The sequence below is a fragment of the Gorilla gorilla genome, chromosome 22, assembly GCF_029281585.2.
Source record: "Gorilla gorilla gorilla isolate KB3781 chromosome 22, NHGRI_mGorGor1-v2.1_pri, whole genome shotgun sequence".
NCBI classification, from domain to species: Eukaryota; Metazoa; Chordata; class Mammalia; order Primates; family Hominidae; genus Gorilla; species Gorilla gorilla.
In genome coordinates, this window is record NC_073246.2 from 16,246,001 (window position 1) to 16,270,823 (window position 24,823).

At 37.6% G+C, this 24,823-nt stretch overlaps 1 pseudogene across 1 annotated transcript in view; it reads left to right on the plus strand.

Moving 5' to 3' along the window:
- The first annotated feature begins 786 nt into the window (after positions 1-786).
- The window catches only part of ABCC13 (ATP binding cassette subfamily C member 13 (pseudogene)), a 97,398-nt pseudogene continuing 73,361 nt past the window's right edge, over positions 787-24,823 (plus strand). The window contains exons 1-5 of the transcript XR_008674886.2: positions 787-852; positions 6,263-6,324; positions 14,198-14,345; positions 15,052-15,194; positions 22,407-22,584. The product of XR_008674886.2 is annotated as an ATP binding cassette subfamily C member 13 (pseudogene) (transcript). The remainder of the gene's footprint in view (positions 853-6,262; positions 6,325-14,197; positions 14,346-15,051; positions 15,195-22,406; positions 22,585-24,823) is intronic.

The window sequence follows — 24,823 nt, forward strand, 5'->3', positions numbered from 1 at the left end:
TGCTTCATCAAACCAATGACATACATCATGTGTCAAGTATCTGCCTCAAAGTAACTTGTTGCATACTCTTTACTTCTATATACACGCTCACAGTTTCTTAATATTTACTAAAAATCAGTATGCAATTCTTTAATTTTTATGTTCCCCTTTGTACATCATGTGTCACCTTTAATTCTTTGTTCATCCTAGTTATTAAGAAGTTTTTCATTTATTTACTTGCTTCGTAATTACTTTGAAGAGTAAAGTGTAGATGAGATGCAGTATACTGTTAAGGTTTTCTAATACCACGGGGAGCGTTTCATTTGTTTTTAAAGTTAAGGCCATTGCAAGAAATTTGCTCCTTAAAATTCTACTGACACTTGTTCTTAATTTTTTTTAAGATACAGCTGTAACATTGTTTACAAACGTATAAATATCATCCCAGCGAGAAACTAGCTTTGTGCTTCTGTCATAAAAGAGACACAGGTTTCTAATAGGAAGTGGAAAGGGGAGAACTACTGAGTCAAGTGCAAACTCCCCGCCAGGCAGAGAGCAGCTGACTCTGTAGAACCGTCCCTCCCCGTCTCCCTCCACACCTTCCCTCCTCTGGGCCCAACCCCATTCCACCAGCACCCCGCCCCAGGCGCACTGGCTAGGACTGAAAGGCAGGGACTAAGGTGACAGCTGACTCTGCCGGGGCGGAGTGCGTGTCCTCCCACCGTGCTGGCGCTGAACTGACAGTCCGCTGCCAAGGGAAGTGACAGCCGCAGCCAGGCTCTCAGCCAGCGGCCGGGCGCCCCGCGGACCATGCTCTCCAGTCCGCGGAACTCGGGCGGCTCCTATCAGCGGGTCCGCGGGGGGCTTGATGCACAGGTGAAGTTCTCTGGTTCTTAGGGGAGAGGAGAGGCGGGTCGTGGGGACCACTGTGGGTGCAGGAGTGGAAGTGGGGAGAGGTGAGTCCTCGAACCCTGAATGTGGACTGACGAGCCCTTGTTTCAGTAGCCATCACACACGGGACAGACAGACCCGCGTACACACTCAATCCTGAGAGCAGAGATCAGAGATCGGGGTGGGTGCAACTTGAACCAGAGGAGCTCAGTCTTGGTAGGGCTGGAGGAGAGGAAGAGGCATCTTTGTTTGAAGAGATAAGTAACTCCCCCATAAGCAGAAAGCGTGGATGGGCCTGTCATCGCTGAAGGAACGCAGGTTGGAGCGGAATTCTACAACCTGTGAATGATCCCATTAAAACCGCAGAGCATTGGGGATTAATAACACTCAGTGTGAATTTTGGGACCCAGGTCTGGGGCAAATCCAGGAACTTCAGACACTTAATTGTGCTCTCCTCTGGCGCACTATAACTCATGCTTCTACAATGGGAGTCACGTGCTAACGCGGTAGTCAGAGAAATGAGCCCTACAGTTGAGTATTAGCAACAATTCCCCTAACAAAAGTTCCATTTGTTTCACTTATCATCACTGTACAAGACATGGGCTTAGAAACAGCCCTGTTGTCCTAACAAAGAAAAAATATATAATTCCGATTCAGGGGACTTGTTCTAATCCTGGCTTTTTTAGTAACTCTGAGTGTCAAATATATGTGACATCTATTCTGATCACATACAAAATCAAACTATAAATTTATTTAAAATTAGGTTATATGTAAAGTACTTTTATAAAAACCTATAAGATAGAAGGGCTGAATAAGTTCCTTGAAAATGTGAAAAAGCTCCATCACTACAGCATGCCTCTTTTTACTGTACTGTAGAGATGGCAGGCTCAATTGCGCAAACTGGTTTAATATCATTAGTGTAACAGTCAAGGTGATCAAAGGCAGTAAATTATAAACTTGTAGTTGAAAAATTATAAAACTCAATTTTGTCACCCCAAATTCTAGTCGACTCTTCCTTTAGTATTCAAACACCCATTGTTTCCTTGATTATTACTCAACTTTGATAGCCTTCACAGATCAGGAATCCACTTAAACAAGGTCGAAAATATTCATTTTAATTTCATTCTCTATTTGTTATTTCTATGATGCCAATTTTTTTAAAAAGTTGATGGCAGCCAGGCACAGTGGCTCACGCCTGTAATACCAGCACTCTGGGAGGCCAGGCATGGAGGCATGCTCATGCAGTCCCAGCTACTTGGGGGGGCTGAGGTGGAAGAATTACTTGAGCTTGGGAGATTGAGGCTGCAGTGAGCCATGTTCGCTCCACTTCACTGAAGCCTGGGCAACACAGTGAGACACTATCTCAAAAAAAAATTGATGGCTTCAAAATGTATAAAAAACCTCTGTTTACTTACATATTGGCTTCATATTTTTAATACAACAGATCTCAGGTAAAAATCCCTATGTAACTATAAGCTAAGAACATACCTTTTTAATTGAATTTTTATGACTAACATGGTGACCTGTGAATAGATTCTTCTAAATATTTTTTGTTGGTAGTGATTAGCATCCATCCATTCATTCAGTCAGTCATCCGAAACATGTTTATTATGAGCTGGCCCTGGGCCTTGAGAAACTGGAGATTTCTCCAGAAGCTAGCGATACAGAGATAAACCAACTATAGTTTCTGTCTTCCAGCTACACTAAATCTAGTAAGAGAGAAGCACCTTCCAGGAAATAATGAGAGAGTTGGGTAATATGAGGGTAAATTCTGTGAGTGCCAACCTGAAGGAGCCCTTAAGTCCTCCCTGAGGAGTATGTTAAGGTTGCTCTGGTAATACAGAACCTGTTTCAGAGCCTTGGACTGGAGTGAGAGGACAGAAATTACAAAAGCCACTGTAACCTGAATAGGATTGAAGCACAAAAGCCAGGAGAAGGGAGGCAGAAGGATGTGGGCAGTAGGAAAGGTCTAAGTAGTGAAAAACAGTGTTGCATGGATAAGAGTTGAGAGTGTGGATTTAGAACTGGAGTATAGAATAAACTAAGTGGTTTAGATCTTGTTTCCAATACTTTGTTGCAAGATCTTAGGCGAGTTTCTTAAACTCTGGGTGTTAGTTTCCCTTTCTATAAAATAGGGGTGACAGAAATTATTCCATCATAAAGGTATTTTACATTTAGTGAAATAATATACTTAGTACAGAATTTAGCATCTTTTAAGTGATTAAAAAAATGTAAGTTTTATCTGTCTGGGCGCCATGGCTCACACCAGTAATCCTAGCAGTTTGAGAGTCCAAGAGGGGTGGATCACCTGAGGTCAGGAGTACAAGACCAGCTTGGCCAACGTGGTGAAACCCCGTCTCTACTAAAAATACAAAAATTAGCAGAGCCTGGTGGCAGAGGCCTGTAATTCCAGCTACTTGGGAGGCTGAGGCAGGAGGGTCGCATGAACCTGGGAGGCAGAGGATGCAGTAAGCCAAGATTGCACCACTGCACTTCAGCCTGGGTGACAGAGCAAGACTCCTTTTTTTTTTCTTTTTTTAATTTCTAGAAGTGTTCCCTTCTCCATGAGCATCTACTTTCATTTTCCAGTAACTTCCTCCACTTTTCCCAAAATCCCCCTATAAAATCCACATAGGAAGCTTCCGAAATTAGGCATTATGGGATATCAGTAAACACAGCAATCTGTCACACAAACCGTATTGCCATGAGGCCACATCTCGACATTAAACCCAAGGAAGTTTGAAAACAGCACACTTCAGAACCCCGGCTGTGCTATGATCCAGTGGTCTAAATAATTCTTGTTTTCTGCCATAAACCAGAAGTAACAGGACCTCCATTCTAGTGAAAATTGCTCTTAAGTCAGCAATGTCGAGGTATGTTTATGGAATGCCTACTATAAGCTCAATAGTAAATAAATACAATAGATAATAAAACAGCTTAAACAAGGTCTGTAGTGGACATGGGGACACACGAAATGAGAAACTCACTTGGGGTCAATTAGGTCTGCAGACCAGAATTGCTGTCAGATTGAGAACAAATGAGTTAGAAAAATGATAAATATTTAATGGAGAAGATGGGAGTAAATTAGAACATTCAAAGATACTCAGAATTGTCATGTTCTATTTTTCTACATAGAAATTACTATGTGCAGTATATAATCAACTCAATGAGATCCATAATATGAATTCAATAATTATGAATGTATTGAAAAGTCATTTGCACATTCTTGGTGCTTGGTAAGGATTAACTCCCTTTATCAGACTTTTTTTTTTTTTTATAAACCTGGCTGCTATTCCTTCTGGGAAGTAAAGTATGGTTGGACTTTACTGTGCTTCAGCATAAGATACCTGGTTCACATCTAAGGAGGCTATGTACCAGAAAATATACAGGGCATCACATAAGATGCTTTCACATGAAAAAATGCTCCTAGAGGGAATGTTAAACCAAATACTGAGTTCTTAGTCTGCTAAAGTAGCCATCTGCAGTAGCTTTGCAAGGCTTAGGTGCCTAAAACAACAACCATGCTATTTAGTTAATTATTCTTTAGGTCAGCTGGATTGTGTCCTGGTTTGGGTCAGTTTGACGGATAACTCCTGCGCTCTTTTATGCATAGGATTGTTGCGAGAACTAAATACAATGACAGTAATTCTACAATGATTGTAGAATCAGCTGGCAGATGGGCTGGTAGGCAGATAATCTAGAACCACGTTATTCCTATATCTGGCAGTTTTCAAGCTATTGGCCTGGTAATAGACCATCAGATGAGTGCCTTAGTTCTCCTCCACGTGATCTGTCATCCTTCAGCAGCCTAGGTCCAGCTCAGTCACATGGTGCACTCAGTGTTCTAAGCGCAGCAGGAGCCAAAGCATTAAGGCTTCTTGAGGCTTAGAATTTCAGTGTCACTCCTGTTGTATTTCTATGACCAAAACAAGACACAATGTCAGCCCAGATACAAGGGATGGGAAATAGATTCCACCTCTTGATGGGAAAAGCTGCAAAGAATTGGTAGACATTTACAGTTTTCCACAGAAATATATGTGTTTCGGCTACCAATCCGATCCTTTCATTGGTAGCAAATTTTCACATTAGCAACTCCCTGTGAAATTTGAACTTATAACATAAAATATGTCCTCCAGGTTAATTAGAGAATTTTTAGAATATTTTTTCCAATAATTTATGTACTTGTTTTTTAAATAATATGTTGGTAACAATAGTGATGACAATTTTATTGTTCATATATTTGAGTCATTGTTTTGTGCTAATGGTGTGATAAGTATTTTATATTTATCATTATATTAGTTCTTGCAACAATCTTATAATGATAAATGCCATTTTGGTAAATTGTGTATATCTTAAATGATTTATATTATATAATTTGTTATAACACAGACAACACATTTGGCGTCAAATACATTTTCTCATCTCTACTTTTGGCATTTTGTTGTATACGATGAAATTTGGATTTAGTCATTCCTTCTAGCTTCAGAATTTTTTAAATTGGTAAACACTGATTATGGAATCAGAACTGAGTTAGAGAAGATCACTAGGAAATTTCTTAAATGTTGGACAGTTTCTAAAAATCAAAATTAACTTGGTGACCAGTCTTACTTTTTAAAATGCAAAGAGATTGATGCTGACTATAAAAACATAAAATGGTTATTTTTGAGTCCTCTATTTTTAAACCTCTTTTCTCTTGGTTAAACCAACACAGTAAGTGGGAAAACTTTATGGAATTGTTATAACCCACCCCAAAATATCATGTAATTGTGACAAATATGTAATTGTGTATATAATTTTTAAAATATGTAAACACACACAGAAGTATACCAAATAACTATGATATTCTCTTTTCTATTTCTCAGAAAAAGAAAACTACCTTTAGCAATTTAAATGCTTACATTTATCTTATATATACATATACATATATAACACATATGTGTATAAATTATTCACTTATACTGTCATATAATTGTGTTAATGTAAATAGACAATATGGGCTAAGTTCAAAGAACTGTCCCACTGTATGTGTACATATATATGTATATGTATGTGTATTGTATATGTATATATGTATACAAATACATATAATTGTAAATTTACAGTTCTAAAATCTCTCTATGTATGTATACGTACATATACATACAATTTTCCTTCCCAACATGATTTACTGCTACATGCACCATCGTAATATTGAGAGAAATCTTGAAATTCCTCTAGTCCAACCACCATACAAGAATATCTTCACTTAACTATATTTCTTAAGAATTATGATACCAACATATCCGTAACTCTTAGTAGAATAAATCATTTCAGATTTACCCCCGACAAAAAATATTTCAAATGTAAATTTAAAATATTTACTTTATACACTACTCTGTATATTTTTTCTTTTCAGAAATGCAGTCCAGAGAAAAGTGCCTCATTTTTCAGTAAAGTGACATATTCCTGGTTTAGCAGGTAGGAATTTTACTAATATATTTGTAGTGTACCACACTGAAAAAGATCCCAAGGGAAATGACACCTGAATTTCCTTTAATCTCAAAGTGAATAGTTGTACAAAGTTGTCTCATATTACTTATTACACAGAAATCACAGGTAAAAACATACTAAATAGTTCCACAGATAACAGTACTAATATTCCCCCAATATGTCTATCTCTTTGTCGGGTTTTCATCTCATTACCACTAGGGAAGAACAGAAAAATGAACTTCTTTTTTAGCATCAAGTATATGCTATCCACTTTGTGTTTATTATTTCATTTAATTCCTCTCCAAGTGCTATGAGAAAGGCATTTGCATGAGAAAAATTTAGGCTCAGGAAAGGAAAGCACCTGTCCATTGATACCCATGTAGGAGTAAGTATGTGTTGTAAACCGATTTCTGATGAGTTCATGTTTCAAGCTTTATTTTTGCTATGTCGATCTACTTTTTATTAGAAATGCTCTCTTTTATACTAATATATGCTACTGTTAAAACACACACACACACAGCCCTAAGCATTTTATAAGACATATATTATGGTTTTTCTCATAGAATAATTCACCCATAACATATGTTGAGGGCTCAGAATTTCTTCAGGAGATACCATTGTGAACTCTGATTTCTAACACAGAAATTAAATGGTATTGAATGGGAAGAGTTGATGTTTTCTTATTTTATAAACTCAGAAGCTTTCTTTAGAAATGTATTCCTTTTTCCCCCATAACAGAAATTCCATAATAATATGAAGTTAAATTTGTGTTTCTAGCTTTATGCCCCTTGCTCTGCAGTTCACAGAAACAAAACTGCTCAATTTTATCTACAGATATGTTCCCAAGAGTGGATTAATCTTTAAAAAAATGATTAGGTACTAGATACCCCAAACTCAAATAGTCTTTAAAAATGCAGAGATAAATGACTTAGTTTCTGTCTTCTAGGAATTCATAGTAGAATTAAAAAGATTAAAAAGTATACCACCATTACAAAAAAAGGGAAAAGGCAACGTAAGCATAATTGACAAACACAAATTTTCAGTAATATCATCTAATCAAGTTTGCACAATTAGGGACTATTTCACAGTTACCAATGCTTTCACTTAACATTTAAAGATGTGTAGGAGTGAGAAATGTGGTATCCCAAATTGAGCAAATACTATGTGAAAACCACACAATAAAAGGTGGGGAAGAACTGGCTGTGAAGTTCAGATGTGGTGAAAAACTGTGGGTTCAGATTGAGAAATTTTTAATTTTTGAGATACTTATTGAAGGGATGGGTTGCCCCTCCACACCTGCGGGTGTTTCTCGTTAGGTGGAACGAGAGACTTGGAAAAGAAAGAGACACAGAGACAAAGTATAAAGAAAAAGGGGCCCAGGGGACCGGCATTCAGCATACGGAGGATCCACTACGGCACCAGCCTCTGAGTTCCCTTAGTATTTATTGATCATTATCGGGCGTTTCCCGGAGAGGGGGACGTGGCAGGATAATACGATAATAGTGGAGAGAAGGTCAGAAGGTAAACACGTGAACAAATGTGTCTGCATCATAAACAAGGTAAAGAAAAAAACTGCTGTGCTTTTGATGTGCATATACATAAACATCTCAATGCCTTAAGGAGCAGTATTGCTGCCAGCATGTACCACCTCCCACCCTAAGGCAGTTTTCCCCTATCTCAGTAGATGGAATATACAATCGGCTTTACACCGAGACATTCCATTGCCCGGGGACGGGCGGGAGACAGAAGCCTTCCTCTTATCTCAACTGCAAAGAGGCGTTCCTTCCTCTTTTACTAATCCTCCTCAGCGCAGACCCTTTACTGGTGTCAGGCTGGGGGATGGTCAGGTCTTTCCCTTCCCATGAGGCCATATTTCAGACTATCACATGGGGAGAAACCTTGGACAATACCTGGCTTTCCTAGGCAGAGGTCCCTGCGGCCTTCTGCAGTATTTTGTGTCGCTGGGTACTTGAGATTAGGGAGTGGTGATGACTCTTAACGAGCATGCTGCCTTCAAGCATCTGCTTAACAAAGCACACCCTGCACAACCCTTAATCCATTTAACCCTGAGTTGACACAGCACATGTTTCAGGGAGCACAGGGTTAGGGGTAGGGTTACAGATTAACAGCATCTCAAGACAGAAGAATTTTTCTTACTACAGAACAAAATGGAGTCTCCTATGTCTACTTCTTTCTACACAGACACAGTAACAATCTGATCTCTCTTTCTTTTCCCCGCACTTATGAAGCATCACATGTACAGGAGTTTGGATATGTGGCTTCTAGGCTTAGAATAAACCTTTGACTATAGATATGGATTTGGGAGTCACTGACTAGAGGACAGTAGTTGAAACCATGCGTATGAATGAGATTGCCCAGAGAAAGAACCCACTGAATAGGCTGAACAAATGGAACATTGGTAATCCTCAGTATTTAAATAGCAAGAGAAAGAGGAGTCTTCAAAAAAAGCTAAGTAAAGGTGTTCAGAATATATTCTAAGAGAAGTATCTGATGAAATAGTATGAGTGACAGGTAAGAAAAGAGAAACTGTTAAGAAAGGAGAAAAATAAAGTGGTCAATAGGGCCAAATACTGCAAAGGGGTAAATTAAAATAATAACTAAATATTCTCCATTAAATTTGGCAACATGAAGATCACTGGGGAGTTTTTTAAAGCAATTGAAGTAGAAAATGTATATACTTGTGAGCAAATACTTGGGCAGAAGGGGTTAAATTGTGATAAAATTTCCAAGTTACACAAATCTAAGAATCTCTTACAGAGGATGGCAAAACTATGTAACATTAAGCAGCACACTAGAAAAGTGAAAGCATAGCTAGAAATGTAAATGTGAGCTATTTACAGTTAATGATTTTAATGCTTCAAATTTGTATATGTATAGAAATGTTTTCCAAACCTGAATTTTGTTTAAGGGGGAGTTGAGAGGAAGAGTGACACCTACCCCAGCTTTAAAAAATTCCAGTCTCGGGCCGGGCGTGGTGGCTCACACCTGTAATCCCAGCACTTTGGGAGGCCTAGGCGGGCGCATCATGAGGTCAGGAGATGGAGACCATCCTGGTTAACACAGTGAAACCCCGTCTCCACTAAAAAATATATAAAAAATGAGCCGGGTGTGGTGGCGGGCGCCTGTAGTCCCAGCTACTTGGGAGGCTGAGGCAGGAGAATGGCGTGAACCCAGGAGGCGGAGCTGGCAGTGAGCTGAGATCGCGCCACCGCACTCCAGCCAGGGCGACAGAGCGAGACTCCGTCTCAAAAATTAAACAAATAAAAATAAAAAATAAAAAATTCTAGTCTCATTTTAAAGCCATAGGTATCACAGAATTTAAGTAATGCAAATAAAATTAATTTTAAATAAATGTAGTTTTAAAGTTTGATTATCAAACTATAAAAACTATATGCATGTGTTAAATATTGCAAACATTATTTTAGCATTCCTAAAGACGCTGAAATTAAATTTAATAAGCAAGATAAGACATAGCAAATCTTCAAATATGACAACCTAGTATTTTGAAATCCATATCTTAAGTCAATCAAATAAACCATCAAACCCTGTGAATATCACATTTATTTTCTGTTTAATTTGAATATCTCAGAATTAGATACAAAATATTTTCATAGGATGTTGTTATCCAGAACTGTCATTGGCATGGATCTAATCTGATTTCTTATGTGGTGACTAAACAATTGTATTTGAAACCTAACTATTGTTTAAGAGAATGTCCCTTTGAAGACAAAGATTAATTGTATTCTCCGATCTATTTTTGGAGTTACAGAATAGTGTCAAATTATTTCCTAGAACAAATTCAAGCATCAATAATTGTATGAATAACTCAATTAAAATGTGCTCAGATGACACAATAATTAAAAAATTATATACTTATGAGCCTTAATTCCTAAGACAATAGCTATCTAGATCATTCTGATGATCAAATAATTACCAAGCCTTTATTAGCAAATATAATCTGTCACCAGTGTATAATAATCATGGCCAGAGATATACGTGGAAAAATCTAGTAAGAGTTTTCATAGGTCACAATCGTGTCATTATTTTAACCAGATACACTATTCAATATGTCCTTTTTCTCACATACTAAAAAAATTTGTACATTAAACAACTTTCTCCCAACCTATAATTTTTGGCCAGATTGATTTCTTTCCTTTTCCCATAACATAATACCTCTTTCCAGAAATAGTTTTTTGTTTTGTTTTGTTTTTGTTTTGAGATGGAGTCTTGCTCAGTCGCCCAGGCTGGAGTGCAGTGGTGCGATCTCAGCTCACTGCAAGCTCCGCCTCCCGGGTTCACGCCATTCTCCTGCCTCGGCCTCCCGAGTAGCTGGGACTACAGGCACCCGCCACTACACCCGGCTAATTTTTTTTTTGTATTTTTAGTAGAGACAGGGTTTCACCATGTTAGCCAAGATGTTCTGGATCTCCTGACCTCGTGATCCACCCGCCTTGGCCTCCCTCCAGAAATGTTTTAAAAGGTTATTTATAGTAATAAAATTGATAATGCTACTATATATTTGTACTTTCTAAGTATTCAAATATTACTCATCTATAAAAGTTATATTTCAGCTCATCTTCCTAACAGAATGCCACTGTTTTTCTATTCTCTTCACATGAGTTGGTTGAGATATTTATGCACATTTATTAATTCTAAATATAGTCAAAATTCTCTCTAAGATAATAAAATTTAAGAGTGAAAATTGTATTAGTCAGTTCTCACGCTGCTATGAAGAAATATCCGAGACTGGGTAATTTATAAGGGAAAGAGGTTTAATTGGCTGACAGTTCCACAGGGCTGGGGAGGTCTCAGGAAACTTACAATCATGGCAGAAGAAGTAAACACGTCCTTCTCCACCTGGCAGCAGGAAGAAGTGTCAAACAAAGAGAGAAAAGCCCCTCATAAGACCATCAGATCTCGTGCAAACTCGCTCACTATCATGAGAACGGCAGCATGGGGTATTCAGTTACCTCTCACCAGGTCCCTCCCATGACATGTGGGGATTATGTGAACTGCAATTCAAGATGAGATTTGGGTGGGAACAAAGCCAAACCATATCAGAAGTAATACATTTCACTGTCTGCTTTTTGCTAAGTTAGCCCTGGTTTATTTTACGTATAAAACACCATCACCAGTCTCTGAAGTTCTTAATGTTTAACTGCCTGTAAAAATGAGAAATTAATCCTGCTCTGCCAGCTTTGGGGAGTTGTGAGAATCAAATTCATTGATGTGAATGTCCTTTGAAAAGAAACATCGTTCTAAAAATATGAGATACATGTGTAAACTGTATTATCGTTTTAGGAATAAAGCCCACAGGTTGATGGGACCTAGTATGTGTTACACATTTCACTTACTGAGAGGGCCAACTCTTGGTCCTCATTGTGTCCCAAAAAGCTGCCTCAACATTTGATTTAAATAAATACCACTTCGTTATCACTTCCTTGCTTATTCTTTTTCCAAACTCTTGTGTGGGAAGGTAAGGCCAGCCATGTGATCAGAGTCTGTTAGAAGAGAGCAAAAGATAGTGGAGGGGAACACACATCTGGGAAAAAAGTCAAGGTAGTTAAACCACTAAGCCATGAGAGTCACAATCAAGTCAGCTTAAGTGTCACTTTTAGATGCTGCATTATTTGGGGACTCAGCATGAAAGCAAGAGGTCACTTTTCCCTGAACCGAAACCGCTGAGTTTTGCACAGTTCTAACTCAAAATGCTGAGGCAGTAAATGTTATTAAAAATGCTTTTCTGAAAGTCAATGCAGTCTTGTTTTGAAAATGAATATTTATTTTATGGAATGAAATAGAACTTAATATGACAAGAAAGTAGTTTATTGCTTAATATGTTTTTAAAAGTGCACTGCAGGAAAATGTCCAGCATATTTGAGCCAACAGAAACATGATTACGGAAAGTCCCTTCTTATTACATTTAAACCTTTTTGTTAGATATGAATTGTGGTAAGATATTATGTATTATACTAAAAGTAAAATAAAATCTAGTGGAATCTCTTGTTACCATAGGGTTTAAATTCATCCCAGAGTCAATCAATTGAGATTATTTAGTAACAAGGCCAATGAAAGCAGTCCCAATTTGGAGTAGTTTAAGGCATTGTTACCGCCTCTTCGGCTAATACACTTTATATGGACAGAACTTAGGCCAGTCAGAAGGCCTGGATTTAAGTATGGGTTTAATTTCTTATTGAACAAGTCATGTCACCAAAGTCACAAACTATATCTGATTTAAATCACTTCAGAGTGAGTTTAGCTTCAAGTAACAGAATAGCCAGATAATAATAGTTTAAACAAACAAGTATTTATTTTCTTATGTTATTGGAAAGAGGGTGTTACTGGAAATAGGTTGTTGAACTATCGCAGAAATGTTACGAAAGGCCCAGGCTAGGTCGGTCACAGTGGCTCACACCTGCAATCCCAGCACTTTGGGAGGCCAAGGCAGGCTGATTACTTGAGGCCAGGAGTTCAAGCCCAGCCTGGTCAACAGGGCAAAACCCTGTCTCTACTAAAAGTAGAAAAACTAGCCAGGAATGGTGGTGTGTGCCTGTAGTCTCAGCTACTCGGGAGGCTGACGCATGAGAATTGCTTGAACCCAGGAGGCAGAGGTTGCAGTGAGCAGAGATTGCTCCACTGCACTCCAGCCTGGGCAAAGAGCAAGAGTCTGTGGAAACAAACAAACAAAAAGGCTCAGGCTTTTTCCGTCTTTCTGCTTCCCATCCTTATTATTTGGCTTTTTTATCCATAGTGGCAAAGATGGCTTTTATATCTCAAAGCATCATGGCTTCAAAGGACAAAAGGGAAAGAGAAGGGAGGCAACATGTTTTCTCCTTTTGAAGTTCTGTGCTTTCATTTGAAAAAGAAAGTTCTTCCTAGCAGATATTGGCTTAGGTATTGTTAGCCATAACTCAGTTATATTATTAATCCCAAGCAGAGGGTAATGAGAGTACCAGGACTGGTTTAGATCAATTATAATTCATAACTCTGTGGCTAAAATAAGACCTTACCATGAGTTCAAGAGATTTTCAACTGAAGAAATATCAGATCCCTGTTAGCAGAAAGATGGTAGAGCAGAGCAGAGCTGTGGGTAAGTACAATTCATTCTCTCCCACGGTAACTTCTGTGGTAAAACTACACTATGCATCTTGTTTGCCTCCCAGTTTAGACCCATTGTTCTTGCATAATTATTTGCAGTGTCACCTGGGATAAGCTCATTGAATGGAGGAGGGTGGAAAAACTAAGAGGCTGGTGGAGACTTGCCTTGCTTCTTAAGGCATCAGTTCAGAAATTGCACTCTCACATTGGCTCATATTCTGTTGGTCATAAGGCCAAGGCCAGAGCTTATGGGATAGGGACAAGTACTCCACATCCAGTTGTACAATCTATAAAGTCAAGTGGCAAATTGTACAGAAAGTCCTAGTAGAACAGAAGAAAGTTGCAAATGCAGAGGTTGGATTCGTTTTCCCTCCAATAGAAGCCTAAAAGCCAATTTGGGTACTTGAGTGGTAAGGGTAATAATATTCTACTGGGAAAATTTGCTACATAAATTTTAATGAGCTGAGTGGTACATTTCCCAAATATAAGATGAATAAATGAAGTCAGTGTTTCACTGAATAATTGGATGTCTAAACAGCATTTATAAAAACTATAAATGATTATTGCACATTATTGACCTCCAGGATAAAACTGTATGATTTGTTTAAACACATAATCTAGTCATTGTATTTTAATCAATAAAATAATGTAAAAATCAAAGAAAGTAATAAATGTGTGACAATTTATTTTTAACTAGATTATTTGTTTTGCTGTCTTGTTTACCTTACGTTTTCATCTTTAGAGTAATTACTTTAGGCTATAAGAGACCTTTGGAAAGAGAGGATCTTTTTGAACTAAAGGAAAGTGATTCCTCCTACACTGTGTGTTCCATCTTTGAAAAACAATGGAGAAAGGAAGTTTAAAGGAATCAAGAGAGGCAAAAAGTAAAGGTAATTAATTACAAAGTTCTATAAAATCCTGAAGTAATTACTGCCTGAAAACTAGATAAAGCTTTTTTCAAGTGTGAGATACTATTATTAATATAGAAATTTGTAAAATGTGTGAAATGACAATCTATTTTTATAAGCATAATTTGTTGCTATTGCAGCCCATTTCTGTCTTCAAACTACTCAGCATTCCTTCTCTTTAATGTTCAGGAGCAAATGTGTTGATATGCATGTATATATCTTTGGCTCCTTGCCAGTGGTGACAAAGATAGCTTCTGTATCTCAGAGCATCATGTCTATTGGTCAAAGCAAATTATATGGTGGCCAAAATTAAAGTTTATGGGAGCAGGAGCAGACACTCCACCTCTAGCATCATATGCATATATATTATTTTCAGACTTCTGCAAAAGAAAATATAATTTGGAGATAAAAACTGTATTTATGTTAATTAAATAGTTTCAAAACTCATAAAAATAATAAAATGCAACTATTGCACTTGTCCTTTTATGCCATGTGGTATAAGTAACACCACCTACCATCTCAATGATATGGGTCATAATTTCAAGTTTAACTGATTTATTCCTTTCTTATTACCTTATTGTCTTTAGAGCAATATTGTTAATTGTATAATTAGTTTAGTTATATTTCATTTTATTAATATTGGTTGTGTCCAATTTTCTCATTGTTTCTATTTTCTTTAATTATGTAGGCATCTTGTTATAAAGAGGCACATATCAAGAAACCATCTCTACTCTATGCATTGTGGAACACCTTTAAATCCTTCCTGATTCAAGTTGCCTTATTCAAAGTGTTTGCTGATATTTTGTCCTTCACTAGCCCACTCATAATGAAGTAAGTTAAAGTCTGGTGGGTTTTTTTTCCCTCCTCACAGATAAATGAAAAGTAAGTATTCTAACATAAAAGTTCTAATACAAAAGAGTAGAGAAGGTTCTTATTGCAAATATTATTAGGATGTGGATATGCTATTAGGGTTATCTACAATATAAATGGGAATTAGGATAATATAGTCAATATCTAATAAAGTCAACCCTGTACTAAGCACTGCTCTAAAATCTAATATTAATTTTATTAAGCAAGGGTTCGCCAGAGAAACAGAACCAATAGGATATATAAACCCAAATAAGAGGGGATTTATTATGGGAATTCGCTCTTGCAATTATGGAGGCCAAGAAGTCCCACAGTCTTCCATTTGCAAGCTAGAGACTCAGGAAAGACAGTGGCATAATGCAGTCTGAGTCCAAAGGCCAGGTAACCTTGAGTTCTGACGTCCACGGGCAGGAGAAGGTGGATATTTCAGCTCCAGGAAAGAGAGCTAATTCACTCTCTCTTTACCTTCTTGTTCTATCCAGGCCCTCAACAAATTGGATGAGGCACTATGCCCTGGGATCATCCTTACTCAGTCTACTGATTCAAATGCTAATCTCTTCCAGAAACAGCCTCACAGACACACCCAGACATCTGGTAGATGGTAAAACATTATTTAAATGTTATTAAACAGAAATAATGTTTTACCATCTCTTCACCAGTCAAGTTGACACGTAAAATTAACCATCACATTGGTAATCTCATTTAATCTTTACTACACTCCTGCAATGTAGACAGTGTTATTACATTCAGTATTACAATGGCAGAAACAGACAGAAAGGGTGGAGTAATTTGTCCAAGTCCCCACAGCTAGAAAGTGCCAGAGTCGTAATTGAAATCTAGGAAGTCTCGCTTGAATGTATGCTTTGAAAAGGAAATGATACATATTTTCACTACGATACTTAGTTGTGGCCTTTTGAGAGTTGAGCTTTAACAGCCATGGCAATTACACACACACACAAACATACACACACTCACACACACACACAATTACTATGTATAACATATATGAACATATATTATTACCTAATATATGTATATTTCTGTGCATCTCTATATCTAGATATAGACATAGTAAAATGACTTGAAACATTTCTATAATATCTATCTGCAATGGTTTACAGGAAGACAATGAAATTGATCTTTTGACTGTGCCACCTTTTTCAAGGAAACCTTGACTTATACCTAGCTGTCATATGAAGGAAACACAAAGAAACATATATTTCATTAACTGGTGATCATATTTTTAGTATTAAAAAATTTCCAAGTTGTTAGAGTTTTTAATAACCATTTAATTCATGAAAATATCATTAATCCTGCATTACCTAGATCCCATATGATATTCAGGAATATACTCATTCAATATTTATTGAGCACCTATGCATGCCAAAACTGTTCTAGGTTGACTGCGGGGACAGAACAAAAATCAGAACAAAGAACCTGCTCTGATGACACTTAGAGGGGAGAGAGGAAAGCCAAAGAAATGAATAAACATAAATGATACCATCAGTGCTTAGGAACAAAGTAAAGTAGGGTAAGGGAATGCCAGTCTGAGGAGTTAGAAGTTACCGTTTTATGTAAGGTAATTATGAAAGACATTGGTGATAAGGTGACTTTTGGTCACAGTTCTGAAGGAAGTTAGGGAGGAAGCCAAGAAAATATCTATTGTGATTAAAGGTAGCAGGAAGGGCAAAAGTCATGAAGAAGCTCATGCTTGGTATCTCTGAGGGCCTGCAAGGAGGCAAAGTGAGGTTGGAGCAGAGAGCTGGAAAGGTAAGACTGAGGTCAGAAAGGTGCAGAGATGAAAAGATTTTGAAGGACCTTATGAAATATGATGGGAATATTGGCTTTTAGTCCACATTAGCAGGGAAGAATTTGGAAGATTTTGAGCAAAAAAACAATGATCTGCTTAGACTTAAGTCTTATAGGAATGACTCTGGCTGCTATGTGGGGAATAAAATCAAGACGTGCAAGAGTGGAAGAAGAAACACCAGTTAGAAGTTTGTTTGCGATAATCCAAGCAAAAGTCAATGGTGGCTTCAACTGGTAGTAGCAATAAAGGTGATAAGAAGTGGTCAGACTCTGGTTGTGTTTTAAAGGTAGAGTTAACAGAATATACTGGTGGACTGAATGTAGGTTGAGAGAGGAAGCGAGAAGTTAAGGATGCCTTCAAAATTTTTGTTTAGATCATCAGGTAAATGAGTCAGCATATCCTGAGATATAGAAAATGAAAGAAAGACTAGAGGAGAGAATAGGGTTTGCTTCTGGACTGTTAACCTTGAAAGATCTATTAGCTATTGTGCAAGAAAGAATTAACATAGCAGGCCTGCCTATGGACTTTGGAAAGCCTGCTTACAGGAGTGGTCTTTGGCTGGCAACTGGAACTTACATTTCAGGAGGGTACCCACTACCCTAACTGATAAGAATGGTTCAATATCTCCAGGTTGTTTATCCAACCAATATGGTTCATGGTGAATATCTGTTTTCCTTCTGGGAGTCTCGAATTTTGGAGTGTGTTAAGAAAAGGGTGGCCACTTGACCAGCCTCCAATAAAAACCCTGGATGCTGAATTTTTCACAAGCTTGCCTTGTAGACAACATTTCACATGTATTGCCACAACTAGTTGCTGAGAGAATTAAGCATTCTCTGTGTGACTCCACAGGGAAAGGACTTTTGGAGCTTGTGCCTGTTTCCTCCCAGACTTCACCCCGTATAGCTTTTTTTTTTTTGCTGATTTTGTTTTGTATCCTTTCACCATAATAAATATAGCCATAAGGATAACTATATGCCGAGTCCTGTAAGTTATTAAAATAAATAATTGAGCTGGGGACTCGTCATGGGGATCCCTGACATGGGGCCGTCTAGATTAAAAGGTTGAGTAGGCCAGGTGTGGTGGCTCACGCCTGTAATCCCAGCACCTGGGAGGCGGAGGTTGCAGTGAGTCAAGATCGTGCCACTGCACTCCAGCCTGGCAACAGAGCAAGACTCCGTCTAAAAAAAAAGATTGAGTAAGAAACTGTCTATATACAACTGGTATTAGGAAAGATACAGGCTGGAGTGACAAACTGGAATTGTTCTAAATTGGATTGGGTATGTCAAGTCATTGTTCTGGCTGAAATCACCTTAACATATGTGAAGAAAAGTAAAGATGTCCTCAAAAAACAAAACAAAACAAAACAAAACAAAACAAAACAAAACTATCAGCTACTCCAATGGGTAGAGTTGGTGAAGATGAGGAAATTTATCAAAGGATATTGAGAAGCAGTGGCCAGCGCAAACACATAAAAATAGAAACAAGAGATAATGGAACCAGGGAATCCAAGCAAGGTGGATATTGCTGTCAGAAAACTGTTCCTGACATTTTTCACCCCAAATTCTTTGTTGGCTCCCTTGTCTGTAGAAGTATAAGTCAAATGTTTCCTGGATTAACTGCCCCCTCCCTACAAAATGACAAATTTCTCCCTCCCCTTGCCTCTGCCCCTCACCTCAGCATATCCCAGGAGTCACCATAGCACTATTTTATGTGTGACCAGAAATCTTTCTATCAGAGAAATTGGCCAGCATCTTCCTCTCCTGCCCTATTCTGGTTATCCAATGCTGCAAAACTAATCACATCACAATTTGGTGGCATTAAGCAACAATTTTATTGTGTTCGTGATTTTGGTGGTCAAAACTTAAGGCAGAGACTGCTTTTCTCTGCTCCACCATGATTGCGACCTTGGCTGAGTGTCTAGAGCAACTGGAGACAGCTGAAGCAGCTCAAATGGAGACATATGGCTGGTGCTTTGGTTCTAACTGTAGGCTGAGTTACCCTGGTTCTTCTCCCTGTGTGCTGGTTCTGGAATGCCCAAAATGGCTCCTTGACTCACACATCTGAGGCCTGCGCTAAGATGGCTGGAAATGGTCAGATCTCTCTCTCTCCTCTGTCCTCTCTCTCCTCTGTCCTCTCTCTCTCTCTCTCCACCCCGCCCTCACCATCTCTCTCCTTCTCTCTGTTTCTACAGCCTCTCTGAATGGTTAGCTTGAGAACAAAGGTCTTAGAGTAGTTAAATTTCCTACATGGTTGCTGGATTTCCTCAGAGTGAGTATTACAAGAGGCTCAGACAAGTCTTCCCACGACATAGGCTTGGAAATCTCAGAAGGTCACTTCTGCCACATTGTTTTGGTCAAGAGATTCCCTAAATCAGCCCACATTCGAAGGGAAGGGAATTAGAGAAAAGAGGTTCAATTTCTCAACCAGAGGAGTAGCAAGGGATTTTCAGTCATACTCTGATTCCCCTTTGCCAATGACTACTGCTCAAGAAACTTGTGAGAGAATCTCACCATGGCCATGGTCTTTCCTAAAATAGCTGTAGGTCATAGCAATTCAGTGTGTCTATGTTCCCTAAAAGTTGTACCTGAATTACCAAAGAATGTCTGTGGGGTAGAGAACAGTCTCCTTTACTTTCTGAGACACTTTTGCCTCACACAGGTTTGATCGAACCTGCAAAACAAGAATTTTAATATTGCATTGCAATGAGTCACACCTTTCTCCCTGCCTAGGTGATGAAAGAGGCAAACTGTCCTGTATTATTCAATCATTGTGTCCTTAGCTCTTAGCACAAAGTCTGGCACTTGGAACCGAAATGAATTCCCTGAAAAAAATACAGAACAAATGGGACTTAACCCAAAGTTACAATTTTCCAAAGTACCCTTATTCTGCAGCAGCTGAAAAACCTTAAAATTTTCACAATAAGTAACAATTGAGTGATCAGAAAGAATTGCAGAGCTTGTATGATCATAATTTGGTCATGGAAGAACTAATTTTATAAGCTAATTTTGAGGCTACATATATACATGTGTAGTCTCATATATATATATATACACACACACACACATATACATATGTAGAATATGTATATTTTGAGACTGCATATGTATATATGTATATATGCAGTCTCAAAATGTATATATGTACATAGCCAGTCTCAAAATATATATATTCTTTTTATATGAAAAACTTGCTGGAAAGGACTATCTTTAAGGATGACAGCACACTGTCATATTATTATGACTCGTGTAAAATAAAACATATAAAAGGAATATTTTTATCAATTCATTAGTAAAACTATACTTTCATTATTTACTACATACATTTCTTGTTGATTGTTGTGTTGGCTCTCTTCCTCCCTTTATGGATTTTACTTTAATATCAAACAAAAAAGAAGTATTCATATCTAATATCATGAATATTGTTTTATGGTCTTTATCATGCCTTGGGCACAGATTGTTTTTAATATTTCTTTAATATTTCTCAATTAATGTGTGTAGAACCACTACAGTGCTTGATTTTAGTCATTTAGTTGTTTTGTCTTTATGCAAAAGGAAAAAGTATAATTGGTAGATACATGCCTAATAAGAATAGTGCTACTCTTTCAGGAAATGTAATTCCTAGAACAGGAAGGCATTTAGCAAATTGCTTTCATAAAAAGCAGATGTCCTAATGGATGACATCAATTAAGAAATACAGAACTTTCTGCTGTTATTATGTATATGTGGGGTGCGGGATAATTTAATAGTTTCATTGAGAATATATAATGCTCCAAATAATTGTTGATACCTAGAGGTTTTACTATTAGAGACACTTGTATATATTTTATTCTAAAGTCTGATTTTAATAAAGTTAATATTTTAAGTACTTGGTTAATAAAGCAATTTGAACAAGTTACTTTTAATTTTTCACACAGTAGCTGTCCAAATTGTCAACAAATAGATCAAAGCCTAGAAATTTACGCTTTACTTACCACTTAAAAATTTAAACTTTTGGCTGTGTGTGGTGGCTCACACCTGTAATCCCAGCATTTTGGGAGCCCAAGGTGGGTGGATCGCTTGAGGTCAGGAGTTCAAGACTAGCCTAGACAACATGGCGAAACTCCGCCTCTACTAAAAATACAAAAATTAGCTGGGCATGGTGGCGCACATCTATAATCCCAGTTACTCAGGAGGCTGATGCAAGAGGATTTCTTGAGCCTGGGAGGCAGAGGTTATAGTGAGCCAAGAGCCCGTCACTGCACTCCATCCTGGGCAACAGGCATGAAACCCTGTCTCAAAAAAAAAATTAAACTTTTATAAAGAATGAGTTTTTAAATATAATATTTTTTGAGAAAAGGGTAGATATAGTCAAATCTAATTGCATATGGTTTCATTTTAGTTCTACTAACCTATGGATTCACTCAAAATGACTCATTACAATGATATAGAACATTTTTGCATCTCCAGAGTTTACAGTGAAAAAGGTCCATTTATCAAACCTCTAATACTATACCTTTACATGTGAAATAGAAGGGGCTACTAAATAAAACCCAAAACGGTAAGCCTGCAAAATAAATGACATGTTAACTTGTAGTATGTCACAGTATATGCCCAGATTGTTTTCACCATATTGCATGTGCTATGTAGTCTTTTAAATTTAACATTATTTTCAGTCACATTGATGCAGTTTTAAAAAGGTGAAATCATGCTTAAAATATTATTACCAGTGAACATCAGGCACTCTGAGTTTTAGACAATGTTTATCATTGAGGGACTATCAGCCAAGATACTTGTAATTAGAACCATCCCCACTGTTTTTCTGCTCCCCAGCATTGGCCCTAATCATCCTGATCATGCTGTCACAAACTTAAGAGGAAATAAGGAAAAGTAGAGAAAAAAGAAATTGGTTATGAATAAAAGTGACAATAAAACATGAGATATAAATCAAGCTTAAAAAAAAAAAGCAGCACCTGTGAGCCATACTAAAAGATCCCCTACTTACATTCTGGTTGTCATGTTTCCCTGTATTTGATAAAACACATAATTTTGAGAAAAAATAAAGTTTTAAATGTATCTATGTCTCGACTTTTCTGATGAAGTTATACCAGGAAAGTTAATTATTTGATGGCCCTGCCATGTGAAAACCAGAAAATAACCTCGTACTCACAAGCCAGTGGAAGGCATTCCTGATTTTACTAAAAAAAAAAAAAAAAAAAAAAAGAGACGGCGGGGACAAATATCAAATTAAGCAAGTAGAGAAAAAGAACAGGTAGGAGTGTGTGTGTGTGTGTGTGTGTGTAACATTTTGACAATACGAAACTCTCATAAGCATTTAACACTTCAGATGTTTAACATTTCTGCCCCTTTCTCAATTTTTATGACGTGCAGCCAAATTATCATTTTCTGTGAACACAGCTCAGATTTTGGCTGGAATGGCTATGGCTATGCAGTGGCACTTCTTGTTGTAGTCTTTTTGCAAACTCTGATTCTTCAGCAATATCAACATTTTAACACGCTCACCTCAGCAAAAGTTAAGACAGCTGTAAATGGACTGATCTACAAAAAGGTAAAAATTCCAAGGAATCTCCATTTCTGGGTGGACTACTCCCTTATGTGCTTTAAAATAAGGGGACTAGAAAAATAGGGGAGTATATCAAAAAGTCCTTAGGAAATCCTTTGTATATACATTTGTTTTGCTTTAAAAGAACTTTGGCTCATTGATACTGGTTGCATTAATTTCTCTTTAGTGCATGTTCTCTCTCTCTCTCTCTTTCTCTCTCTCTGGTCTTTACAACTTCTAGTCAGCCCTAATCCATTACATTAAAGATAATCTTTGTTTAATCTTATGCCACCTAACTGCTACTCACAAAGTGAGTGGAATTGAATATTTTCATGGTTTTCTATATGTATGCATCAATAAAAGCTCTCCTTTTCACAATATTATTTTCAGTCTTCATATTACCTTTTCCTTTCTCCTCTGGGAACTTCATTTTTATGCAGTAAAGTCACTCATTTTTATACTGTCATTCTCCGTTTCTCTCTTATTCTAAGTCCTGCCTCCCAAAGTTGGCTGATCTTTATTCCTGGCATAACCCTAAAGTTTAATTAGTCCTTTTTTTAACACTACCTCTTTACCATGCAGGGTCTTTTATTTACAACATAATTATAAACAGTTAAAGAGCTTCCTCCCGCCCCTAGTTATCAAGTAATTATCCAAGCAACAAGTGTACTTTGTTCCCGCTTTGCACTCTGATTTAAATTGTAGGTTCATCAGGATTTGGAATAGAAATTTATTTAGCTGTTGTATCCATATCATATAAGACAATGACTTTTATACTTTATTAAAGTTGGATTACTGAATGAATGAATGAATGAACAAGTGAGCCCCTGCTTTCCAAATAAATTGAGGGAAGTGTTAGCATACATAACAAACATGTGGAACTAAATGCAGATTTTATAGGAGATCAGATGAACAGAAAATCTACAAGGGGTTGTACATAGTTAAGGAAGTTTTCACATAGGAAGTCTTGAAAAGGTCTTTGAGAGAGCTATTGACTTTGTGTAAGGGGAAGGAAGTATTATAATTTGGGCTGAGCTGGACATAAAGCATTACAGGCCATTTTGCTCTTTGGGCCACAATGGGGGCATGAAGTGGTTTTATGGATCTTGGAAAGCCAAGTACAAATTGAGCAGTAAATGGTAACTGAACTTGCAGCAGAGTTTAGCTCTGTAGAACTCAGTCCACGTACAGGATTAGAGGGGCTGTCCCAGTCCTAATTCTAGAGGCAGTATGTGCTGCCTCCAATATGGAATAAAGATACAGAAGAATCTAGAAACTGGTTTGAATGCTGACACTTGTTTTGTTATATAGTCCATATGGAACAGGATTTTATTCTATGATTAGAGCATTGGAGTTTAGACATGAGATGCAGGTGGATTTACAAACATAAAAGACTAAACTGCCATGAAAGAGTGAATGTAGAAGCATAAAATGTGGAGCACGGATCACTTTCAGAGCAATAAACCACTCTGTGTGATAGTATAATCGTGAATGTATGTCATTATACATTTGTACAAACCCACAGAATGTACAACACCAAGAGTGAACCCTAATGCAAACTATAGACTTCGGGTGATAATGATGTGTCAATGTAGTTTCATTGGCTGTGACAAATGTACCCCTCTGTGGAGGATGTTGATAATGGGGGAGGCTATGAACATGCAGGATAAGGAGTATATGAGATTTCTTTGTACCTTTCTCTCAGTTTTGCTGTGAACCTAAAACTGCTCTAAACAAAAGCAGTCCTTTGTAGGGGCAGAAAGGTGTAATACCTCTTTTCATCCATCATAAGAGTTGCAGTGGACATTCCTATAGCAAAAGACAGGTTGAAAAGAGAAAAATAAAACAAGTTAATTTAATTAAAATTTACTTCTTCAGAAGTAAGACCCAATGATCCAGGGAAAACTGTCTGTTCTTATGCTTAGGTTCTATAGAGAATAGACAGCAGTGTAGAAATGTGATCAGACAAAAGGGTGTGATCTGATAGTAAGGGACTGAGAGGAGAAACCCAGCATGGCCTTTCCATTCAAATTCTTCCTGGCCTCTCTGTATAGTATTCCTTTCCCTGGATATTGGACAGGACCCTTCTGGAATGATGATCTTCAAGAGAGACGGGAAAAAGTGTTATCTTTCTAAGTTATTTGGGGCTTGTTTGAGAGGGGTTCTAGTTCTGTGACTCACTTTTGGGAAAAGGAAAGAAAGAGGAGTGGGAGACAAAAGGGCTGGAAAGGGTCAGAGAGACTTT